Here is a 26,948-nt window from a genome sequence, read left to right on the forward strand (position 1 = left end):
AAGTCACTTTTCCCTCACTCTATTTGAGAGTAGAATAGGAAAGGAAGTGACTAGCAGTTGCATATGACACCTTCTACCATACATCACATGGTGACTTGAAGAGCTTTTATGTTGATGTAGATGTAACAGTGGCATGTGTTCGTTGTTAACATTTCATACAGTGGGTCACATAGTATCTAATAGATCAGTAGTCACCTGGTCATTGATACCTGTGACTGATTCCATATAGAGGCTTCATATATTCCAGGTGATCAGATGTTGAAGCATTTTGGAAGTACTTCAGGATAGCTGGCTGGAGATGAGGTGGAATGAGAGAAACAATTTCTGCCTCATTGAATCATAGTTCCTCTTACACAGCTCTTCACAGATGGAGCATTTTGGAAGTACTTCAGGATAACTGGCTGGAGATGAGGTGGAATGAGAGAAACCATTTCTGCCTCATTGGATCATAGTTCCTCTTACACAGCTCTTCATTTATTAATTTGAATTCTCCTTTGATCAGTTCCTCCTCCTCAAAGGCTTCTATGGTTTTCAGCAGTGCTTTATCTTCCCACTGTACAGATTTCTGTGTTCCACCAAAAGATGCCTCTAAAGCCAGTCAACACCCTTATGTTTGTGTCCACTTTTGTATACCACTGTGTTATCATATTACTGAAGCTTCAGTGTCCATCCCCCCAGTTGACTCAATGGATCCTTCTGCCTAGTCTATCAGTCACAACAGTGAATGGTTTCCCAGATAAATATGTTGGAACTTGTTGATACCCCAAACAATTGCAAGGCACTCTTTCTCAGTTGCAGAAGAATTCATGTCAGATTTGGAGAATACTGTGGGAGAAGCTGTGTAAATTTGCACTAGAAGTGCACCCATCCCTTAACTGCTAGCTTTGGTGCAAAGTTCTGTCTCCGCATCCTTTCCATAAAATGCAAGAACAGTTGAAGATGATCGTGTCACCTTAAGGACAAGGAAGGATATTTATTGCACCTTGTTTCAGAAAAATTTGGTGTCTCCTTGCAGTAGTTCTTTCAAGGGGTGTGCCAGGGTACAGAAGTCCTTTATGAATTGCCGTAAGTATGAGCACATTATGAGAAAACTTCTCACATAATGAAAAAAGAAGTGTTGAGGAGTTGAAAAATCTGTGACTTCTTATTTGCTCTGAATGAGGGTGGACCCCATCATCATTAAGCAGTTGTTGTGAGATTTTTGTTTCTTGTACAACAAAGAGATGCTTCTTTGGATTCAGATGGAGGCCTGGAGTCTGAACACACTACAACACGGTTGTTGGTAAGCTTAGATGTTCTTCACATGTCTTCAAAAAAACGGCATTGTCATCCAGATAGCAGAATTGTTGAAGCAGGTTGTCCACCGTATGCTTGAAGGTTGCTGGAGCATTCCAAAGTCCAAACAACAAAGCTTTGAACTTGTAGATACCATCAGTCTTTTCCCAGTCAGTCTCATTGACCTCAGTCTTCCAGTAGTCTGTCTGCATGTCCATAGATGCTCTTTTCAGGCAGATTAAAGTGCCATAAGTGTGGGACCCTGGGTAGACATCTATTTTCTTGATTTTGTTCAGTCATCAGCAGCAGTTTACACTGAAAATCTGTTAGCCATTCTTTTTCTTCACAAAGACCACAGGAGAAGACTAAGGAGCCTCTGGAAGTTCAATGATGTGATCTTGCAGCATCTTCTCCACTTGCTACCAAATTATGCATCATTCAGCGGGCAACACTATATGATTGTTGGCCAATTGGCAGATGGTCCGCAGTGGTGATAGCGTTTTACCATAAGCCATTTGGTCTGCCTTTTCTCTACCCCAGATTTGAAAGAATCCAAAAATTGGTGCAGAATGACTAACACTCACCAGTGCTATATCTCATTCAAGCAGCTTGATAGCAACTTCCTCCACTGTGTTGTTAACAGATCATGATTCTTAGGCAGTGGTGCTGGCGTGCTCTACCTGGACTGCTCTGGCTGTTCTTACACACATAACTTCAGGCATGAGTTGGGGCTGCTGAAGACAGTTAGTGATCCAAAATGCTCCTTGACCATCTGGAGTGCTTATGATTGTCCTGGTGCTTTGATTTCTTTTGTGAGCTTGAGTAGCTTTTTGCAGTCAAAAAAAGCTTCACAGTTTAACTGAGCAACTTGATTGATGACTGTAACTTGTCTCATTTATGATAGTGGGATAACAAAGTTGTCTGCAGTGAACAACTGCCCGAAGCAATCTTTATTATGAATGCTTACTGGAAAATCTTCATCAGTCCTGAGGGCTGAATTTCCACAGACTGTGACTGCTTGTGATGGCTGCAAGATGTCCCATCCAAGAATAAGTACAGTCTGTTACAACTATGACCACCTTTTGTTAAAACAACATATTTGAAGGGCTGTGTTTTGTCATTGATAGTTATTCTTGTATTACATGTTCCTGTCAGCTGGATGTATTTCCCACTTGTAACCTTCAGCACAATCGCTTCATATCATGGAACATATTCATCATTAGTTAGTGGTGATAAGCATTCAACATTACAGGAAAAGAAGCCCGTTGATGAGATTTCCTGACATCTTGGTAACTGTCATCCATAGAGGATTGTAGATCGTTGCCTCCCTTAGTTTTCCTGATTTTAACATGTAAGTGAGCAGCTGGTACCTCTGTATGGTGACGGAGAGGGTTATGGCATATTAGAGAGCAACCTTGTCAAGGGCATTGTGATGGGCTTGTCCGATAGTTCAACTATAATTGCCTGCAATTGACCAGTGTGAATCAGATTGTTGTGATGGTTGACATGTTGCAGTATAATACTTGTCTTCTTTCTCTGAAGTAGTGTAAATGTGTGTAGAACACCCACAGTGGAAACATCCTGGCATGTTGTCCTCCATCCTCCAAATTTCTGTTCTTATGTGGGGCATTATATTTTGTGACAAAGCAAGCTGGGATATTTTTACTTCGCCTCTTGTTTTGCCATCTGCCTCCTTTAAATTCATTTTTGAATTAATTACCATTAACATATGTGAGTATAATCTGTATTTTCATAAAAGAGAAAGGTTGGCCCTCAGTTTTAAAGAACAAAACACCAGATCTAGAATGAGATTTTCACTCTGCAGCGGAGTGTGCGCTGATATGAAACTTCCTGGCAGATTAAAACTGTTTGCCCGACCGAGACTCGAACTCGGGACCTTTGCCTATCGCGGGCAAGCGCTCTACCATCTGAGCTACCGAAGCACGACTCACGCCCGGTACTCACAGCTTTACTTCTGCCAGTATCTCGTCTCCTACCTTCCAAACTTTACAGAAGCTCTCCTGCGAACCTTGCAGAACTAGCACTCCTGAAAGAAAGGATATAGCGGAGACATGGCTTAGCCACAGCCTGGGGGATGTTTCCAGAATGAGATTTTCACTCTGCAGTGGAGTGTGCGCTGATATGAAACTTCCTGGCAGATTAAAACTGTGTGCCTGACCGAGACTCAAACTCGGGACCTTTGCCTTTCGCGGGCAAGCGCTCTACCATCTGAGCTACCGAAGCACGACTCACGTCCGGTACTCACAGCTTTACTTCTGCCAGTATCTCGTCTCCTACCTTCCAAACTTTACAGAAGCTCTCCTGCGAACCTTGCACAACTAGCACGAGTTCGAGTCTCGGTCGGGCACACAGTTTTAATCTGCCAGGAAGTTTCATATCAGCGCACACTCCGCTGCAGAGTGAAAATCTCATTCTGGAAACATCCCTCAGGCTGTGGCTAAGCCATGTCTCCGCTATATCCTTTCTTTCAGGAGTGCTAGTTCTGCAAGGTTCGCAGGAGAGCTTCTGTAAAGTTTGGAAGGTAGGAGACGAGATACTGGCAGAAGTAAAGCTGTGAGTACCGGGCGTGAGTCGTGCTTCGGTAGCTCAGATGGTAGAGCGCTTGCCCGCGAAAGGCAAAGGTCCCGAGTTTGAGTCTCGGTCAGGCACACAGTTTTAATCTGCCAGGAAGTTTCATATCAGTGCACACTCCACTGCAGAGTGAAAATCTCATTCTGGAAACATCCCCCAGGCTGTGGCTAAGCCATGTCTCCGCTATATCCTTTCTTTCAGGAGTGCTAGTTCTGCTAGGTTCGCAGGAGAGCTTCTGTAAAGTTTGGAAGGTAGGAGACGAGATACTGGCAGAAGTAAAGCTGTGAGTACCTGGCGTGAGTCGTGCTTCGGTAGCTCAGATGGTAGAGCGCTTGCCCGCGAAAGGCAAAGGTCCCGAGTTTGAGTCTCGGTCAGGCACACAGTTTTAATCTGCCAGGAAGTTTCATATCAGTGCACACTCCACTGCAGAGTGAAAATCTCATTCTGGAAACATCCCCCAGGCTGTGGCTAAGCCATGTCTCCGCTATATCCTTTCTTTCAGGAGTGCTAGTTCTGCTAGGTTCGCAGGAGAGCTTCTGTAAAGTTTGGAAGGTAGGAGACGAGATACTGGCAGAAGTAAAGCTGTGAGTACCGGGCGTGAGTCGTGCTTCGGTAGCTCAGATGGTAGAGCGCTTGCCCGCGAAAGGCAAAGGTCCCGAGTTCGAGTCTCGGTCGGGCACACAGTTTTAATCTGCCAGGAAGTTTCAAAACACCAGATCTAATTTTGTTCTTAGTTTTATGGAGATGATTGATTTTCTAATTTATTTTGGCTATTGCTAGTTAATACTGTTGCTATAGGGTGAAATCAGTAATTGTTTTGTAACTTAAATTCTATTGTTGACTTATAAACAAATATAAAATATCTTTAATATTTACAAACATTTGGAAGATAAAACATTAGCATTCTTTTAAGTATTTATTTGGCTCTATTCAAAAAATATGTTAGCAAAGCCAGCCCTTAATTAATTCCAAAGTAATTAACACTTTTTTCAAAAGTATTGTTCGCATAAGTATATTTGTTAATTTCATGACTTAAACAAATAATTTGGCCTACATCGTGTAGTAGAAGAAACTGTTAAAAAGAACCATTTTTTTGATGTAGTCAGTTAATTTAATGAGTTAAGTTTTAATTGTAATTTCTGTAAATCTAACTTTGAACAATGTGTAGTTTCAGCACCTATTATTGTGATGATATATAAGAGCCCAATTTTTGGTCATGAGACAGCCAGTCCACAACCGAGTTTCAGACGAGGAAGCTGTGTTGGTTAGAAGGACAACAATACATCAACTTAACAGTGAAATAAGTTTTACACCAATAGGCCATGTGCTAAAGCAATGACAGTGTGTGTTCAGTTTGTTTGAAAGACTGTGAACTGTGGTCAGGCTTTTACTGCTCTTAGATGTTCAACAGTAAACTATTGTAGCAGTATGTGGATGTTTGCCTGCAATGTATTAATGAGGCTTATCGAAAGTTAAACAATAGTGCACTAACCATATAACTGTGTAATATGGGGGAGGGGGGGGGGTGATGTGCATCTGTCGGCTACATCATTTACAGTAGACAGTATTTGTACTTCCACAACCCATTTTTCAGCCAGTATGACACCAAGGACAGCAAATGAAGAGTTAAAGCAGGCGAGTGTCGTCACAACTTGATGGAAGAGTTGATTGTATCTGTGTTGATCAGATGCTGGGTTGCATTTAATGGCTGTGGCAGATGTCCAAGATGGTGAATACCATTCTTCATGGCACATTTAAGTGGTGGTGAAGATTGGTACTAAAGATCAGTACACCTCTTTTTCAACATTGTCTGTTACTTCCTGACATATGGGGTTGACATTCATGGCTGTTATCTCCATATCTATCTGTCCAACATTTCTGGCTACCAGAAACTGCTGAATCTCTTCTCTTACTATCTGACGTGTGAGAGAGGTGAGGTCGTGGTGGTCTTCCACAACTCTTATGTGGACCACACTCGGGATTTGGACACACCTGTTTCTTCCAACTCTTTTCTCTTGCAGCTCTTCAAGGCAGTGTCACCACTTGATGAATTCGTCAGTTGTAACTCCCTTTACCAGAAGGAGTATGGTACATGTCTTCTGCTACTCCTTGCCTCAAACATGATTTTATTGATTTTTTTAGGGCCAAACCATTGTGTTGCTTCCCATGATGCTGGGGCTGTTATTCAGTTGTTGCTCTACTAAGTGCACTTGCTGCTGATTGTCATAAAATGTTTTCTTCAGTTTGACGTGGAATTTGGCCCCCCTATTGATCTTATCTTCACTGTTCTTGAACCATTGCTGGGTTGCGCCATTCAGATAGAAGATTGCATTTGCCAAACAAATCACAACATCCCACCTGTGTGTTTGGTGACTTGGCCAAGTCCTTCAAGCTACTTCTTTGGGCCCTGACCAGCATCTCTGGAAATTTATGATGAATGCCTGGTGTGCAGCTGACTTACTGTTGTTTTGGAATCCAACGGTCTTCTGAATACATCGATCATACAGATATTGGGAACAATGTACGGCTTGTATGCTGAGTCCTCTCTGTGTAGGCAATGCCTCCTACAGCGTTCAGTCAGAACCACGATGTCATAGATGCTTTGCAATACCAGGCATATCCACCGAACAATGTCATGTCATAATCACAATCAAGTCCAAATCCAAAAGCAGGGTCATCAGTGCTGAAAGCATGTTTATTACAAACATTGATGTACAGAAAGAACGGAACTGCCTTCTGGAAGGAGAGTGCTGCTATATATTTAAATGTATTGAATATTCCAGAATATACAAAACTCATCAAATTACATTACATTATGAATGAGGAGTGCACTCAGCGTCTGTGATGTAACTTTCAAATGATGGCAAACAGCCGTCAGTCGTCATTTACTGTCTAGCTTTATCAAAGCAAATCCAGATTTCGGCTAGTAACTAGCCATTATCAGTGCAATATTTCAGAGTTTTAATACATGCCCTAATATGTCAACCCCTGTTGTTTGGGCTCCTGTCACAGTTCACCCAAGTCTTGAATGAACTCTGACAGGGTGTAGAGCATATATTATTACCACCAACTTTCAAACTGCACAGTGATCACCATTCAAAGATAAGGGAAATTAGAGCGCGTACTGAGGCATTCAGACAGTTGTTTTCCCCCCGTGTGATCCACGAGTGGAACAGAGGGGGGGAATTATGACTTTGGTGTGAATTGTGCCCTCTGCCACATGCGGCTTGGTAGCTAGCAGAGTATATATGTAGATGTAGATGTAGAGCCCGAACAACAGAGGTTGACGTACTAGGGCTTGTATTAAAACTCTGAAATACTGCTCTGATAATAGCTAGTTATTAGCCAAAATCATTTGAAAGGAATATACAAATATTACAAACATAACCAATTTTGTGAATGTTCTAGAAATGATAAACAATAAATAACAAAGCTGGCTAGTGGTTGAACTAGCAACTTGCAACACAACTGCAGCACTCTAGCCAGTGATGCCAATTACTGCACAGCTCACAGCAGTATGAATTTGAGCTTTCAGTCAACTTGCATTTGACTCAGGATAGATTGTATTAATTATGAAAATTATTCACTGTTTTATCCTACTGGTGACTAGTAGGTGTTGTTTTCCTTGCATTTTGTTTATGTAGAAACATGGTAAAATAAATTTCTCCAGAAAAAAGGTTGTGCATGTTTTGAGGACTTTGGTTCAAGAGGAGCAGGGAATGAAAGAATAAATCCCATGAAACTTAGATTTATTTTGTGAAATAAAACACATCAATAACTAAAATAAAAGTAATCTATTCGAAGGTGCTCATCTCTCAAATTAATAACATTTTCAGTATCCTGTTGCTCCAACCTGAGTATTCTACCATGCTTGGATGTTCTTTGGCAAGTGATACATTAGGAGATGTTGCTGCTCAAGCTTGTACCTTTTGAGGTCATCCAATGGCCAAAGAGGGTTCCTGCAAGGACACACTATTAGTTTCAACCCAAGCATGGGCAATTGGATTCTTGCAGGAGATACTCCTGGAGAAAGATATTCATAATGTGGGCATGGCGTGCCCATGTGCGACATGAAAGATGAATCCATGGTCAAAATGTTGACTGTTGGCTTACAATAGGTGTAGAATTCTACCCCAGTACTACTCTGAGCTTAAATTACTCTCAATAATAATGAGCCAAATGTGATACTGATTCAAAACAAGACTAACCCTCTACCCTGATGGACCTGTGGGACTGCATGCCTGATACATACAATGGTACTTGGGCACCTCTACACTCCTCTTTGATGATCTTCTGACATCAGAAAAATCCTGCACTCATTGGTGAACAGAACCCAACACCATTGATCCAGCTTCTGTTCCAGGTGTTCTCTGGCCCTCTTTCATGCACCACAATGCTGGGTGTTTGTACTGATGTTCATAATGGATACCTAGAGTCCAAATTGACTGTTAACGAAGGTACGAGCATATGGAGTAGGTTCCCAGACATACGAGTGATTCAAAGCCTTCTTAAGTAATAAAAGCCAGAATGTTGTCCATGATGGTGAGTGTTCATCAGAGACAAAGGTATTGCCAGGAGGGCCCAAGGGAAGCATGACAGGACCGCTAATATTTTCTATATACATAAATGAACTAGTGGACAGGGTGAGCAGCTATCTGTGGTTGTTTGTTGATGATGCTGTGGTGTGTGAGAAGGTGTTGAAGATGAGTGACTGAAAATGATACAAGATTGCTTAGACAAAATTTCCAGTTGGTGTGATGAATAGCAGCTGGCGTTAAATGTAGAAGAATGTTAGTTAATGTGGATGAGTGGGCAAAACAAATCTGTAATATTCAGATACAGGAATAGCAGTGTCTTTCGTGACACAGCCATGTTGTTTACATATATGAGCACAACGTTACAAATTGATATGAAATGGAACAAACACATGAGGGTTATGGTAGGGAAAATGAATGGTCAACTTTGGTGTATTGGGAGTGTGTTAGGAAAGGGGTTCATCTGTAAAGGAGACTGGATGTGGGACACTAGTGTGACCTATTCTTGAGCACTTCTTGAGTGTTTGGGATCTGTACAAGGTCAAATTAAAGAAGACATTGAAGCAATTTAGAGGTGGGCTGCTAGATTTGTTACTGGCAGGTTCAAACAACATGCAAGTATTACAGCAATGCTTTGGGATCTCAAATGGGAATCCCTGGAGGGAAGGTCACATTCTTTTTGAGGAACAGTATTGAGAAAATTGAGAGAAAGAGCATTTGAAGGTGGCTGCAGAATGATCCTACTGCCGCCATCATACACTTTATGTAAGGACCACAAAGATAAGGCACAAGAAATTAGGGCTCATGTGGAGGCCTATAGATAGTCATTTTTCCCTTGCGCTATCTGTGAGTGGAATAGGTAAGGAAATGACTAGAAATGGTACAGGGTGCCCACCACCACACACCGCAAATTGGCGTACAGAGTATGTATGTAGATGTAAATGTAGATGCATCCTCTTCTAATTTTGACTGATTTTTTTCACAATATTCATTCTTCTTAACTTTTTCCATGTTGCTAATTTCCATCTCATCTTTGCTGCTGTTTTTCAATGTTTCTTTGTAATGTCTTTGACCTGTCAATCACCTTCTCTGTGCTTAGAAACATTACATACTCTGTCTAGGTTGTTAGGTGGATTTACCATAGTTCACAGTTGCATTTGTGACATGTGTACCATTTTCAAGTAATAGCTTAACACAAACTTCATCATAAGATATTCAATCATTTATTTGATGTCATGTTTATAAGACATTTATTTATTCTTATACAGATTGAGTGGAATAATTGGATTGGGAACAAGGGCATAGTTTTCTCAACTGATTTGTTCATTTGTTGCTTGAATGTTTGATCCATTCTCTCTGCTTCTGTGTTACTCTATGGGTGAAGTGGTACCGAAGTTACATGCTTGATGCCTTTCTTGTGCAAAATTCTTTGAAATAGTTTGGTGTAATGTGTGGTCTGTTGCTCATTATGATAATAGTATGTGGAAGTCCTTCAGTTGTGAGACTCTTTAGGTAATTCTCACACCATGGCATCTTTGGTGTTAAGCTGTATAATGATGAAATATGGAAAATTGGAGCTATGCAAAAGAGATAGATTTAGCTACCTGTCCAGCTCAGTGCCCTGTTTTAATTCTTCAAGAAGTTTCAGTAAATAACAATTAGATTTCTATGAGAAAGATAACTGTACATTCATTTATCTCAGGGGTGAATATTTACAATGATACTGCCAAAATTGATTGAACGTATTCAGTAAACAGCTTTTAGCTGCTCCACGAGACCATTCTGTCCAAATGCAAAGAATATTTGGCAGTTGGAAGTGTTAGTGAGCTTTTGTAAAACTTGGCATTTATCTCACTACATACATATGATTTTAAATTAATAGAACTTTCTTATTTTATTTCATCCTTCCTTCACTTTGCAGGGACTTTTTAATGTTTCATACAACAATTCGGTAATGTTAACATGCCTTATGTAGTCATCATTCACTGTGTCATATTTCAGACAGCAGCATTAAGTATTATTTTAGTTACACTCATTGATATAGGACGGAATGAATTATATGTTGCACTTCCCATCAAAAGCCAGTGTAATTCCCAGTTACCAAGCATTGGGAACAATATGGGAATTCAGTTTTGCTGTTATGTGAAGATTTTAGGGAGATAATTTGTCTTTATTTTTCTTGGATCTGCTGTGAAGTATCATTGTGGGAGCTGTTGTACTTCAAGACATTAAGCATCTCTACAGTTTCTTTTGACACCCACAGAAACCAGTGGGGCAAACTCTGTATTCACTTGGAATGGTAACTCTACAGATGTGGCAAATTCCTTAGTATCTGAATTCTTCTGAAGTTTGTTTTTGGCAAAGTCATGTAACTCACAAAAGTAAAAGTATTCCACTGTTTCTCCTTTTCAATACCTTGTTTTTCTAATCATTTAATAGCTGCAGTCAAGAACATGTAACTATGAACACAAAATAGCTCTCTCTGCAAATTATGTATTTTCTTCAGTAGCAAAAGTTGCTGAGCTGGAAGGGACACACCAGTTTTATGAAAGCATACAATTCAGTTGTAAGTTCAGTTATGTTCAGTTTAAACAATATCTAAAGTGATCATGCAATTATTATCTGTTATAAAGGACCAGTGGCTGTATTTGTGGTGGGCAATCTTCAGCCAGTTTTGTGAGCATTAAATTAATGTCAGTTCAATCTGTGTTGTGATGCAATAAACATATCTTAAAAGTATTTTCTGTTTGGTTAAATTATTTATTGGTGAACACATTGGAAACTGCCTGTCAATGCATAAAATTAAACCTAGATGATATTTTATGTGGAGGAACTATATTGAAGCTGAGTTACACAACTTGACATTTCTTTGACAATTAGCATGTTAAGTAACTGAAGTGTAGTCACTATAGCTGGTTACATTTTAAGTAGGCTACTGATTGTGCTGAAGTTAAAAGAACAGAATGAAATATAGTCATTGTCATTTGCATTATTGGAGGCTAATTATTGTAGTAAAGTGAGAGAAAGAGAATTTGTCATACACAAAATTATTTCCATTGTTGTCTGGGCGTCTTCAGTCCCACATGTACTTTAAGAGGTAGGCTAGCTATTCACATGTTCACTTCAAGCTGAGGAGACAGTAACTGAAAGTTAAACATTGTATATTATTCAAAACCATAAAATGCACTCAAAAAGATTAGTGAAAAGCTGCAGTAAAAGAAAGTAGGAGATTGTGGATATGGCTAAAGGAGAAATGAGATAAAGGTCCCAAAAAGGGGTATGAAAAAAATCTGTCTCTTTCAAAATCAGAGAGAAAATTCACACTGTGGTATCTTGCCTTAAGAAATATGGAAAGCACCTCAAGAAACACAATGTCAAAATTTTAGCTGCTAAGACACACTGCAAGTACTACAAAAAAAAGTTGAAAATTGCCAAATTCATAGCCTGCCCGGTGGTCGGAGATGTATGCAACCTGCCAGAGATACAGCAGACTGTGCATATGCAACACAGCAGGCACATAATCTTTGTTGTCAGCACATCAAACAACAGATAACAATATGTAGAACAACAGCCAAGAATATTTCCAATTGCATTCCAGTTATGACTAAATAAAATTAATAATTTCTGTGAAGAGCCTGAATGCAATTTTATTTTCACATGCAGCAGTTTTGCTGTTGACATGAACTGCAAGACATTCAAAAAATTAATTTTCTGAGACATTCTGTTATGGTTTAAGAGCTTTAAATTAGCATGTGTGCACTTTGTACTTTTCGCTATGCAGTGCTGAGTTCTCTTGTCACAACTGGGTTGGCTTATTTGGTGAGTGATGTGCTAGGCAGAAATGGCTTTACAAACTACTGTTATAAGTGGTTCTTTGGTTGGCAAAAATGAGTAACTTTAACATTTTTTAAATACTTACAGCTCACCTTAGCAGCTAAAATTTCGAGAATTTTTTTTTCCCCCATAGGAAAAATTTACGGCAAGTTTTAACGTATCAGACTGTCAGTGTGGAACAGGTTGAGCTTGCATGACTTTGGTACTATAGTTATAGTTTTGTGGGGCTGTTGATAATTCACTCAGTCCAGCATTGCAGCAACTCTGTAGTGGAGAGTAGTTTGTGGGACTTCTGTGTGGTGCTACCAGAATATTCATGTACCCTCAGATGCACAAATTCCCTCATGGCTCTTCAAGCCATCAGATGTGAATGTATTATGAAACATTTGTATTGACAATCCTCACAGGTCAGTGGTATGTAGAACTTGCAGCCTGGCTCTCCTCTAGGTGACAGCAATGTTAGCCATCTGGTAATACAGTGTTAAGGATGCATCCGCTACTGCTGCTGACAATTCTACATGTACGGGTAGCTCTTCCTCCACCTTCTGTAAGCCTTCAAGGAACTGCCCTAGGTGCAAGAGTATTGCGATCAGGTGACCACAGGTAGTGTATATAAGTGCTTCCCACATTTCCATGGTCCCAACACGTGTATTGGATGGGAGATTGAAGAACCCTCACAATGATTAGCAGCGAGGCCAAATTGTCTATGTAATCCTTAACAATTCCTAAGCCGTTGTTTAAGCCATGTGGGTCATAAGCATGGCAGTCGTGGATTGGAGCCGTTGTGTATTATTGCAACCTCCAGCAGCTCTTCTGACACCACCTACAGTGGTGTAGAAGACGATATGTGCCCACTTGTGAAAAATAATTTATTGACTTCCTAGTCAGACAGCAATAGAAACTGTGTGCCCACAGGCCCGCAGCTTGCCTCCATGGCGCCAGTGTGCAAACCAGATTTTGCCCCCCCCCCTCCACCCTCCCCCCCCCCCCCCCCGCCCGCCGCCGCCCAAAAAAATAAAATGCAAAACTTTTTTTTTCACACTCGTATTAAAGACTTGTCAGAGGCATTTTCGTGATATAGAATTTTTACAAATAGAAAATCAATTTACACACTAATTCACTAGCTATTACATAGAAATGAGAATCACGGTTAGCAAATTTAGTAATACTTTAATTCTAGCTTGTTTGCTGACTAGAGGGAAAGTTTCTTTGACACATACATATACTCACACAAACTGAACTTTTCTCGCTTTCATAACTGCGAAATCTTCTGTTATTTGTCTACTATATAAATTGTCTAAGATCTCGTGTTCTATTGAAATAATAGCCAAATTTGTAAGCCTGTGTTGATGCATTGTTGATCTTAGATAATTTTTAATTTCGAAAATGATCTTTCACCGGATGCAACTGTGACTGGCGGAGTAAGAAATATTCTTAGGGCTACTGCTGTGTTGGAAAAAGTTGATATTAAATCATTTTCGAAAAAATATTGAAGAATCGTATATGGTTCACAAGACTGATTTTCTAGGAAATGCAAAATGTTGATTCCATTGCGCAAATCAGTACTGTCAATGTCGGTTTCATTCCTTGAATGAATGGTCTTTAAGTTTCATATGCAAATCTTTACAATGTCATTAGTTCTTCTTTAGGACAACTAAATAATGCACTGCTAAAAAAACCAAAAACGTCGTCTCAACTTTTTAACTCTTCAAATTTTTTTGTTAAAGAAATTAATGCCTTATCTAGAATTCGGAAAAAAAACTCATCTTTGAAATTCATTCTGGGGTCTAACACAACTTCGTCAAGATGTTCATACTGAAACTGAGTAGGTTTTCTTCTTGGGCGAAGTACCGGGTGATCAAAAAGTCAGTATAAATTTGAAAAACTTAATAAACCACGGAATAATGTAGATAGAGAGGTAAAAATTGACACACATGCTTGAACCAAAAAAAAAACTGCTAGACGCGTGAAAGATCTCTTGCGCGCGTCGTTTGGTGATGATCGTGTGCTCATCAGCCACTTTTGTCATGATTGGCCTCCCAGGTCCCCAGACCTCAGTCCGTGCGATTATTGGCTTTGGGGTTACCTGAAGTCACAAGTGTATCGTGATCGACCGTCATCTCTAGGGATGCTGAAAGACAACATCCGACGCCAATGCCTTACCATAACTCCGGACATGCTTTACAGTGCTGTTCACAACATTATTCCTCGACTACAGCTATTGTTGAGGAATGATGGGTGGACATATTGAGCATTTCCTGTAAAGAACATCATCTTTGCTTTGTCTTACTTTGTTATGCTAATTATTGCTATTCTGATCAGATGAAGCTCCTTCTTTAGGACATTTTGTGAACTTTTGTATTTTTTTGGTTCTAATAAAACCCCATGTCATTCCAAGCATGTGTGTCAATTTGTACCTCTCTATCTACATTATTCCGTGATTTATTCAGTTTTCAAATTTATACTGACTTTTGATCACCCGGTATATTTACTGGAGGGAAACCTACTTCAGCATTTAGATTGTTTGCCACATTGGTAGCGTCCTTTAAAACTGTTTCAAAGTTTTCATCTGTGCAATATTGTGTGAATTTCTCAAATCAAGCTCTTTAACAAATTGATGCATATCTGTGTATTAATTGACGGGTTTTGCAACATTGTACTTAAAGAATTAATTTCGCTCAAAACATCGTCTCAGATTACAACAGAACAAATGAATTTATAATGTTGAATTTTTAAAGCAAGTGACTTCGCTCTGAGATTGGTGGTACAGTCCTAACTAGAAGAAGATTCAGATATTTCCAACAGAGCATCAAATACAGTTTCTCAGTAGAACCGTAAGGGATTGATTGCTTCAATTCTGCTAGACCATCTCGTAGCACAAGCTTTTAGCTGTAGATCTGGTGAATGTTTGAAAATGATTGACCACGTAATTGTTGATGATGAAAAGAAGACGCAAATTTCTTGAATTATGTCGAAGAAATCGATGGTCTCGTGAGAAATATTGGCAGCATCGTTTGCGAATATGTTCCCGCATAACTGAATCAAAAGATGCCAGCATTTTCGTGTTAATATATTTTTTGGAAGAACCGCGAAAAACCAGACATTGCCGCGACAAAAACTTAATAACAGCAATAATCCTTTCTAGCACATCACACCAATGCTTTTTTCCCTTCTCTATTAGTCTCAATTGCATCTGGTTGACAGAGTTCTTTGTTTGTAACATATTATTCAATTGTACCCATGACTTCACATTTTCATTGTGGGAAGCACTTGTTTCGTGTCTTTTTCAGTGTCAATGATAAATGCTGCCAATCTGCAAATCCATTCATATCAGACAGACTACATACACTTTTGCCAAACATTTTACAACAGAAGCAATACACTGAATTCTTTGAGAAAGAAAAAAGAAACCAGTCTCTTTTAACTTTTCCACCGTTAGAAAGATTTCTGTAATAGTAAGTGTCAGCGAACCTTCTTCCCTCATCATTAATGGGATAAGTATGATAATGTACTTGAACAGGACCACGTTTAACTAGAATATTAACTAGATTACTATTAATATTAAGAGGCGACAGCCCTGGGTCTTCGCTAATTGTCAAACTCTCACAGTCTGCCCTCTGTACTGCTTGAAGATTCTTCAGCAGCAACGTCAGTCATGTGTCAATTCTTTCGTTGAGACCGCCAGAGGAACTAGGAGCGCAAAATGTCTCGTCTTCACTTGCTTCCATAGTCTCAGATCCAGACGTCGAGCTCATGGCAGAGGCAAGAGCATTTACAGATTTGGTAAAAAATTTCGTAACAGAACCTGCCAGTTTTTCTTTTTGCCTTTCCTTCTCTTGTTTCTGGTTACGAAACTGAGCCCCCTGAGTTTTTTTTCTTCTTCTTTTCTTTTCTGTGATTCCTGGAACAAATTTTGGGTAAAACTAATGAAATTGTTGATGCTTGGTTGAACAAATTTACAAATAAATTTTCCTGGCGTATAAGTGACTATATTCAGACCATGGTTGATAACGCTACGCAATGTCTCTTAATTTTTACGAAGAGTTTATTAATTTAGGTTACAATTGGCAAGAGAGCCAGTAAGGCGGAGTCAATTAATCTATCTAAATAGGAAACCAATTTAATGTATGTTAATGTAATACGGAATGTATTTACTGTCTTGTTTTAACAGTAGTAAATAGTGTAGCCAATTTGTTGGAAAATGTGGATTCGATTTGGCTGACGTTGCATCCATATGCGGTTGGGTTTAACAGGGTGACTACTGGTGATGTACTGGAGATGATAAGCAACCAGTAAAAAACGTGACAAAATGTTTCTGTATTGTTAATCGTCTGTTACGGAAGCCACCTCTCCTTGAATGCGCTGCTACATCATGATATAGCCAGTGATGGCTGGTGATCATGTGTTACTGTGCACAGCGGCGTATATAAGGGGGGGGGGGGAGCTGTTCCCTCCCATCCAGAAATAATGAATATAACGAGAAAAGTACGGTATATGAATTATGTTAATGAATGATGCATGAAGGTATTGCTGTGGTAGACAGCCATACTTCACTGTATTAGTGAAGGGAGTGGGGTGTTAGTGGTGTGAAGTTCGTGCCAGTTCGGGTTGATTCGGTACGAGTCGTGCTCCGCCCAGGCCACATGCGCGTATGCGCACTATTCTACCACGTTCGGAATGTAGGCCAATTCACACTTCCCTCTCCGCTCCCGTTTGTTTGCGTTCCTTTCAGTTATCTGTTATTTGTTATTTATTGAGCATTCATTTTATCATATACAATGATATAGGAGTTGTCATGTTACATTATATGAGTTTGTAATTATACAGTAAATTAATAACATAGGCCTACAGTGGTAAAACATATATAAATAAATATCTCGTGCAGCGTATAGTAGATAATAACAAAACAAACAATAATTAATTATTTATAGTGCATACTATTTTCATACATTTGTTTTTCAGATATGAATTATCATTATCATAGACCACTATAGTAGAGAATAACAGAACAAACAATAATTCATTAACTTTAGCGTGTACAGGCAGACTATTTTCATACATTTGTTCAAATATGAATTATCATTATCATTGACCAGTATGAATAACAGAACAAACAATAATTAATTAATTATACTGCATACAGGCAGACTATTTTCATATATTTGTTCAAATATGAATTATCATTATCATTGACCACTATGTCACTATGTTCTGAAAATCCATGTACTCTGTAACACTGTAAAAACATTCTCTTAATAACATTTTTAAGCTCATTTTTAAAAATGTAAAACTTTTATATCTTTTTGATACTTAAGGGAAGAGCATTGAAAAGTATTCTGGAGTGATATATTGCAATTTTGTGGTATTGGGCTGTTTTGTGTGTTTCTCTGTGGAAGTAATTCCTGTGTCTTGTTGGGTAGTCATGGCACTCACTATTTAAAGAAGAAAATTGGGGGTGAGATTTGAAAAAGCAGATACTTTCATAGATATACAAAGATGGAAGCGACATTATTTGAAGTTCTTTGAAAATTGCCCTGTAGGGCTCTCTTGGTGCAGCCCCTTTCATTATTCTTAATGCTCGTTTTTGGATAATGAATGACCGGTTTGCCAGGCTTGAATTACCCCAAAATAAGACACCATACCGCAATAGACTATGCATAAGAGCATAATAAGCACATATTACTGTTTTTTCACTGCAGCAGTTTTTCAGCATTCTGAGTATATAGCAGCATTTACTTAGCTTTTTATTGGGCATTTCAATATGTTTATCCCACTTTAGATGCTCGTCTAACTGAATACCTAAAAATTTTGTGTTTGAAGTTTGTAAAATCTTCTGTTCACAAAGTTTCAGAACTATATTGGGCTTTACTTTATTCGATGCGTGGCTAAAATTCATCCATACTGTTTTTTTTTTCTCATTTACAAATAAATAGTTATCTCTAAACCATTTTCCTGCTTCTTCTTTTGTTGTTTCTACTTTGTGTTGCAAGTCAGTCTCATTTTGAGCTTTAATAAAAAGACCTGTATCGTCCACATGCAATACAGCATTAGCTAGTTTTAAACAGTTTGGTAGGTCATTTATGAAAATCAAGAACAAGAGGGGTCCCAGCACAGAACCTTGTGGCACTCCATTACTTTCTTATATTCTGAAAAGTAAGAGGTTCCTTTGTGAACTATTTCTACTTTCTGGTATCTGTCTGACAGGTATGATTTAAACCAGCTGTGAACAGTACCACATACACCATAGCAATATAGTTTCTCAAGCAGTAATTCATGATGAATAACATCAAATGCCTTTGATAAATCTAAAAACACCCCACAGTTTACTTCATTATGATCTATAGAGATCAGTCTGAGTTTTTTAATAAATAATTAAAAACCCTAATAATGTCCTCATTGATATATCTTCTGTAGATATATTTCTCATGTATTCTAGAATTTGTGCCCAGTACATTATTTATACAGAGTTTTATTGCTTTGTAGTCTGAGAACTCTGTGTCAATTACTTCAATAACATGATCTAGCTTTTGCAAGCCAAAAAATATTTGATATATTATCGTTTCAGAGTGTTTTTCATATCTAGTGCATTCATGGATAGGTGGTGCAAAATTTTGTGAATGTAACAAATTATTTGGTTTTGATACTTTTTGACAGTTCATTTTAAAGTTGACATTGAAATCACCAAGTACAATAATGCTCTCTGTAAAATGTCTTAATTCACTAAAAGGTCTTTCAACACTGTCTAAAAACGTCATAAAGTTTCCTGATGGGGAACAATAATTATTTTGGGTTCTATAAGTTTGCACATACTGTATTCGAACTCTTTTTCAATGTGTTTTATCTTATTGAGTTTAATTTCTTTACATTCAGTTCCCTGCTTCACATATATACATGTTCCTCCCCCTTTAAAATTCTCTCTACAAGAGTCTAAAAACGTCATAAAGTTTCCTGACGGGGAACAATAATTATTTTGGGTTCTATAAGTTTGCACATACTGTATTCGAACTCTTTTTCAATGTGTTTTATCTTATTGAGTTTAATTTCTTTACATTCAGTTCCTTGCTTCACATATATACATGTTCCTCCCCCTTTAAAATTCTCTCTACAAGAGTTACTGATCATTTCAGGTGTTATTGTCTTCTTCACATTCTGCGTACTTAACATTGTGGTCACTTGCGCATGTATGTTTGTACTGCTTTAAGTATATGTTTCAGTCTTCCCTGCACTTATTTCTGTTTCACGTGCACCGAGATGACTGTTTGTTACTGTATGGAACGTGTTTTCACACGGTTTAGGATGCATAACATAGTCACAGTTGTTGGTGTCATTTGTATTGACATATTCACAGTTGTTGCCCGTACCGTCTCAGAAAATGGTGTAGCTTTCAGGCTAGCTTCCGTGAACCTTCCGTAAGTTGACGTGACAGATTTCTGTTTCTCATCGTCCAGCTGTTTTTGTATGACGTGTACATGCATAATGGATTTAAAAAAAACAATTTCATACCGTAAGCGCAAGGGAATATACGAAAATACTCGTTAAATCCAAAAACAAACTTGATTTGTTATCAATATTCATCGTTCGTAACATGTTATTTGTCTTTAGGTAATTGTAAAAATGTAAGCTGATTTCTCTACAAGGAATTCCTGAAAGAGGTTTTAAGAGATATGGTTCAAATGCCGTATATCTTAGCCTCGTCTGAGCTGAATCTATGAGACAAAAAGTTTTGTGATTAAGTTCTGTTGGTTGAAATATCTCCATACCAGTAGCTTAAATCGCATTTTCACTCTTTTCATTTGGATAAGTGTTTGTTGATGAGACATTCTTAAAATCTTGACTAATGTTTGAAATATACCGGTGGTATTATTGTCTCGCTATGTTGGTTATCCAGCGACTCGCTTAATTTCCTCGACGCTGTTATATTCACAAGGTGCCGACTACCATGTCAATGTGCGGTACATTTTTGAATTCGACGTTGACGCGCTAATCGGTATCTTGTAATTATAAAAGCAGAAAGTAAACACGGCGAGTCGCTGGACAACCGTAATAGCGAAGCAATAATAACCCAGATCTTGTCATCATTTGTTTTTTTTAAACAGCTATATTTTTTATGATTTCATGCGAACAATTAAAAAGCTTGATCTCTGTAAAGTGAAAGGGGCTTAAGCGCAAATTATCCTCTGCGTATGAGCAGCAAAACTGTCTACTTAAAATTCGTTATTTTTACATTAATCTTGCCCCCAACCGCCCCCCCCTCCCCCCCAAAAAACATATCAGATACTCGCCACTGACTGAACAACAGCACACTGCAGGTATCGTACGAAAGCTTATCTTCGAATGCAAGCCGTAAATCGCAGTAAAATTACATTTCTCCTCGACTGTGAGCCGGAAATCGCACTAAAATTAGGTCAATTCCTTTCCAACGCGTGTTGGTACGTAACTAAAACGAACTCATTTTAGATGTTAATTCTGATATTAACAACGCAGCCTAACGACATCAAAAAAATCGTATGTGTCAGACAGTGTAATATGTGAAAACTGCAAGTTATGTATAATTGGCACAACGAATGAGATTTACATAATAAATGTAGATGTAGGGGGCGGGGGCATTCAATTTGTCCTACAAGACGGCAAGACAACTTGGCTTATATGCGAAACTATTTATGATAGATTAGAAATCAGAAAGTTAGAAATCATGATTATATTACTTACAAAATTTCATAAAGTCAGTTTACCACAAGAATCAAATGCGTATTGGCATAAAAATTGCGCCAACCTTCCTCAAAAGCAGATAAAGATCCTCAAAAGCAGATAAAGGTGCCTACATTATTTTGAGAATTAACTGTGCTATTATTGTTTAAAAGTCCTTCGTTCATACAGTTACTTACTGGGTGTAAATGACGTTTTCCAAGTGGCGTTACTAATAAAAATATCATCACTCCGAAAAGGTAATAGGAAATTAGAGTAGCACTAGCCTAAATGATCACTGCACTGATGTTATAAACATCACCGAAAATTTAATTTTTAATGTCAAATGTGAATTGCGGACACTTTTGGAGAACGTTACGTCCGACCAAGGATTTAAAGTTCTGTACAGACACTACCGTCAACAATTAATGTGCTAAAACAGCGACTATAAAATAGGGAATATTTAATTCTTGAGTTTCTCCCGGGGTATTTGATAATCAAAATATCCACGGGTGTACTGCTGGGCTACAGTGTCCAACGGGCACAATATTTCGGCGATCATACTTGTCGCCATCATCAGGTGAACTGATGGACTGAGGTCCTGTGAACGTGCCGGCACGGAGATCCGTACGCTATGGCTGCTCAGAGGGAACTGGGTTCGGTCGCGGCGGCGGCCGATTTAAATACCCTCCGCCCGCGGCGCACTCCCTCCGCTGTCCGCGCCCCGCGCCACGGTCGCGCGGTGGAACAGATTGCGACGGCGTCTGAGATGACGTCGGAGTGATGGCTCTGTCCACCGTGGTCGTCACAACTATACGTTTGCTCGATTTACTCTTGATTAACCCAATCGCTGGTTCCCAAGCCTTGCCAAGGTTATAGCCACAGTCACGGTTTATGAGGTCGTCATTGGTGCGAATTTCGATGGCCTCTCTAACAACACTGCCCCAGTATCTCGACGTCTGTACCAGAATCCTCGTGCGTTCATACTCCATAGCGTGATTTTCCGACAAACAGTGTTCAGCGACCGCCGACTTGCTCGGATACATCAGTCGAGTTGGACACTGTAGACCGGCAGTACACCCGTGGATATTTTGATTATCAAATACGCCGGGAGAAACTCAAGAATCACATCATACACCTTTACGGGGAGGAGATGTACCGCAGCATGAAGAAATTTGAAAAGATGCGCCACCGTAGATGTCGTTTGCTAAGTACTCTTGCCTTTCTAAAGAGTTGTCGTTCCGAGAATGTTGTTCCAAATTTTGCTAAGGTTATGCATCACATCGATTCTGCAGCAGCTAAGAGAATCAAGAAACGTGCCAGCCTCGCATTGGTACGTGAGAGAGTGCAATTCACCCCCGGAGCCTGGAGTTTATCTCACAGGAATTACTCAAACTACATTTGCAACTGGCTAGTAATTTCACTTCTTTTTCCTGGGATTGGATTGATCGTGTCACCTGGGTTGCAGCTGATTCCGCCCATAAGAAGGCAACGGGACGTCAAACAGCTAAGTTCTCACGTCTCCTTGACAAACCATCTGTGCAGGTTCCGGGCAAGACTGTCATCAATTTGAGTGGCATGGTGTTAAGTGATGATGCGGTCTCGGTTTTGCAGAAAGGTCTCAACTTCGCTCCCACCCCCAAGTTCACTTCGGTCGCAGAAATTGTTAGTGCTGTTGAACAGGTTGCAGCTCGACTTCCGCCTAAATCAGCTGAGGAAATACGTTGTGAAACTTGTCGTGCGTTGACGAAATCCAAGCCGACGAAGTCAAATATCACCAGTAAGGAGAGGGCGGCCATTCGTGATCTGAGGGAGCGCTCTGAAATTGTTGTCTTACCGGCTGACAAAGGCAATGCTACAGTTGTTGTCTCCCATAAGGACTACACTGATAAGATGCAGAGCCTGCTAAATGACGATTCCTACCGGAAGATCAACGTTGACCCTACAAAGAACGTGGAGAACAAGACGAGGTCGCTTCTCAAGGATGCAGATTTACCGGAGGGTGACGCTAAGAAATTGTTACCCCAAGGTCCAGTACCGCCTAGACTATATGGACTCCGAAGGTTCACAAAGAGGGGGTACCATTACGCCACATTGTCAGCAACATCAGGGCACCTACATATCTGTTGGCCAAATACCTGAAGGGAATATTAAGTCCTTATATGGGTAAATTCCCCCATCACATCCGTGATTCCGTGGATTTTGTTAAACGCCTTGATAGCTTCAGGTTGGATGATTCAGATACCATGGTGAGTTTTGACGTCGTTTCCTTGTTTACGAGGGTACCCCTGCGAGAGTCACTAGAATTGATTAGTCAGAAGTTTGACGAGTAGACCACTGAACTTTTTAGGCATGTCTTGACTTCCACGTATTTTCTTTTTAATGGAGAATACTACGAACAAACGGAGGGAGTCGCCATGGGTAGCCCACTCTCACCGGTGGTAGCGAATTTGTACATGGAGAACTTCGAGGAGGAAGCCCTGTCGTCATCCGAATGGACACCTACTTGCTTTTTCCGTTATGTGGACGACACGTTCGTCATCTGGCCACATGGTATGGATAAACTCCTTGACTTCCTTACACATCTAAACTCCGTACACCCCAACATCAACTTCCCTATGGAGACTGAAACGGAGGGTAAATTACCTCTCCTTGACGTCTTGGTCAAGAGAAGGGCTGACGGCACCCTAGGTCATGGGATGTATCGGAGAACAACGCACACTGATTTGTATTTGCACGCAGACAGCTGCCACCACCCTTCACAGAGGAATGGGGTACTTAAAACTCTAGTACATAGGGCGCGCACTATCTCTGACGCAGAGAGTCTACCCCAGGAATTGGAACATCTGAGAACTGTATTTCGAAAAAATTGGTACTCAGAGTGGCAGATTCAACGTACGCTCCACCCAACCACTACAGCACAACATGTGGAGATGGATGAAATCACGAGGGAGGAGGTAGGCACTGCGTTTATTCCATATACAAGCGCACTCTCGGGGAAAATCGCCCGCATTTTGAAGAAACACCTGGTCGGAACTGTGTTTTGTCCTCCGAATAAAACTCGTGCACTGATGGGGAGCGCCAAAGATGACCTCGGTTTGAGGAAGGCCGGCGTGTACCAGATTCCGTGTCAATGTGGCAAGTCGTATATTGGTCAGACGATGCGTACCGTCGAGGATCGATGCCGTGAACACCAGAGGCACACTCGACTGATGTATCCGAGCATGTCGGCGGTCGCTGAACATTGTTTGTCGGAAAATCACGCTATGGAGTATGAACGCACGAGGATTCTGGTACAGACGTCGAGATACTGGGACAGCGTTGTTAGAGAGGCCATCGAAATTCTCACCAATGACGACCTCATAAACCGTGACTATGGCTATAATCTTAGCGAGGCTTGGGAACCAGCGATTGGGTCAATCAAGAGTAAATCGAGCAAACATATAGTTGTGACGACCACGGTGGACAGAGCCATCACTCCGACGTCATCTCAGACGCCGTCGCAATCTGTTCCACCGCGCGACCGTGGCGCGGGGCGCGGACAGTAGAGGGAGCGCGCCGCGGGCGGAGGGTATTTAAATCGGCCGCCATGCAGCTTGGCACTGACTTCACTACCAGCAGTTTCCAGCTGCCTCACTATGCAGTGTCAGGAGATGGCACCTGTGCTCTCATAACTGTGGCAGAGTGAGCTAATACTCAGGCCAGCGATGGTCAGCAATTTTGTCCAGCGTCAGACCCAAGACCAGTAGCTGAAGAGTGGTAACTGGGGCTGTTGGACACTAGGCCCTCAGGGTTGAGAGGACCTTAGTTTAATCCCAAGCCCGTTGAGGCTTGGCTGCCGCCCCCCCCCCTCCCCTTTCCCCAGCTGTCCTCCCTCACCCAACAGCTGGTCCGAATGGGAGGACCAAAAATGGTGGCTTCCTCACAGCAAAAACCAAAACAAAGCAGAGAGTGCTTGAACCCATACTGCATCAAGCCCTCATGCACAGCATGATCACACAGCTATCTTTTATACATGATAGGGAGAGTCAAGTCTTGTTGCGGCTTACGTCATCTACGCAGCCTGCCAAGTGCTGCTGAAATGTTTCAAACACGAGATGTTGCTCCAGTGCCCAGGTTGTGGTTGTAGAGCCACTGGAAAGGCAAGCGACTGAATTTTTGCGCTGGATCCCAGCTTGAGCCCATATTGCTGTAGTAGAATGTCCCTTATGTCTGCTGGACATGATAACAGATTGTTGAATAACGTGCAAAGGATGTGGTCCAGCTGATACAGTTTCGGATAATATTGGGTGATAACAGGGAGGCTCCTTTGCAGCTGGTTCTTGGGGGTATTGGGAGCATTAAGGGTGTGTGAGGATATGGCATGGGTTCAAATGGTTCAAATGGCTCTGAGCACTATGGGACTTAACATCTATGGTCATCAGTCCCCTAGAACTTAGAACTACTTAAACCTAACTAACCTAAGGACAGCACACAACACCCAGTCATCACGAGGCAGAGAAAATCCCTGACCCCGCCGGGAATCGAACCCGGGCGCGGGAAGCGAGAACGCTACCGCACGACCACGAGCTGCGGACTATGGCATGGGAAATCTGTTTGCAGATTAGGTATGGGAGATAGTGCCAATCTGTGAAGACCTTTGTGAGACCTTTAGCAGAAAGGGCTATTAATGTCTGGATATCACACACCTTTTCTATTGAAATTTTATCTTCAGCATCACTCACACATTATTCGGACATCAAGTGACAGAACCTTTGAGTTTAAACTTACATCAATGTCAAGATCATTACAGATGTTGCCAGCTCAAGTATCTCATAGCTGGTGATATAAACTGACCATACCATATGACATAAATCATCTCAAATTTTGCCTAAACCGATATAGAAAAATTATGTCAAATCTAGATCAATACCTTCATATGGGAAACATCTATCTTATTAGATGCAAAATGATGTAGACTGTACTTAAAGATGAAAATTAAGTTCTCAGATATGGTATGTTACTATCTGGAACTTGTAATAAATCCACTGTATTATATTCATATAACTCAACATTATAAAGTGTCAATCTCACAATGGCATTTGTCACATCACCTCGTTCATATATACCAGCTGATCAAAAAGTCAGTATAAATTTGAAAACTGAATAAATCACGGAATAATGTAAATAGAGAGGTACAAATTGACACACATGCTTGGAATGAATGGGGTTTTATTAGAACAAAAAAAAAAAATACAAAAGTTCAAAAAATGTCCGACAGATGGCGCTTCATTTGATCAGAATGGCAATAATTAGCATAAAAAAGTAAGACAAAGCAAAGATGATGTTCTGTGTAGGAAATGCTCAGTATGTCCACCATCATTCCTCAACAATAGCTATAGTCGAGGAATAATGTTGTGAACAGCACTGTAAAGCATGTCCGGAGTTATGGTGAGGCATTGGCGTCGGATGTTGTCTTTCAGCATCCCTAGAGATGTCGGTAGATCACGATACACTTGCGACTTTAGGTAACCCCAAAGCCAACAATCGCACAGACTGAGGTCTGGGGACCTGGGAGGCCAAGCATGACGAAAGTGGCGGCTGAGCACACGACCATCACCAAACGACGCGCGCAAGAGATCTTACACGCGTCTAGCAATATGGGGTGGAGCGCCATCCTGCATAAACATCGTACGTTCCAGCAGGTGTTTATCAGCCAGGCTGGGGATGATGCGATTCTGTAATATATCGGCGTACCTCTCACCCGTCACGGTAGCAGTTACAAAACCAGAATCGCACATTTCCTCGAAGAAAAAAGGCCCGATAACGGTAGATGTGGTAAATCCAACCCATACCGTGACTTTCTCGTCGTGCAATAGAGTTTCCACGACAGTTCTAGGATGTTCGGTAGCCCAAATTCTGCAGTTGTGGGCGTTGACAGACCCTCGGAGCGTGAAATGAGCTTCATCGTTCCACAACACGTTACTCAACCAATCGTCATCTTCCGCCATCTTTTGAAACGGCTACACCGCAAATGCCCTCCGCTTC

This window comes from Schistocerca nitens, chromosome 4, assembly GCF_023898315.1.
Source record: "Schistocerca nitens isolate TAMUIC-IGC-003100 chromosome 4, iqSchNite1.1, whole genome shotgun sequence".
In the NCBI taxonomy this organism is placed as follows: Eukaryota; Metazoa; Arthropoda; class Insecta; order Orthoptera; family Acrididae; genus Schistocerca; species Schistocerca nitens.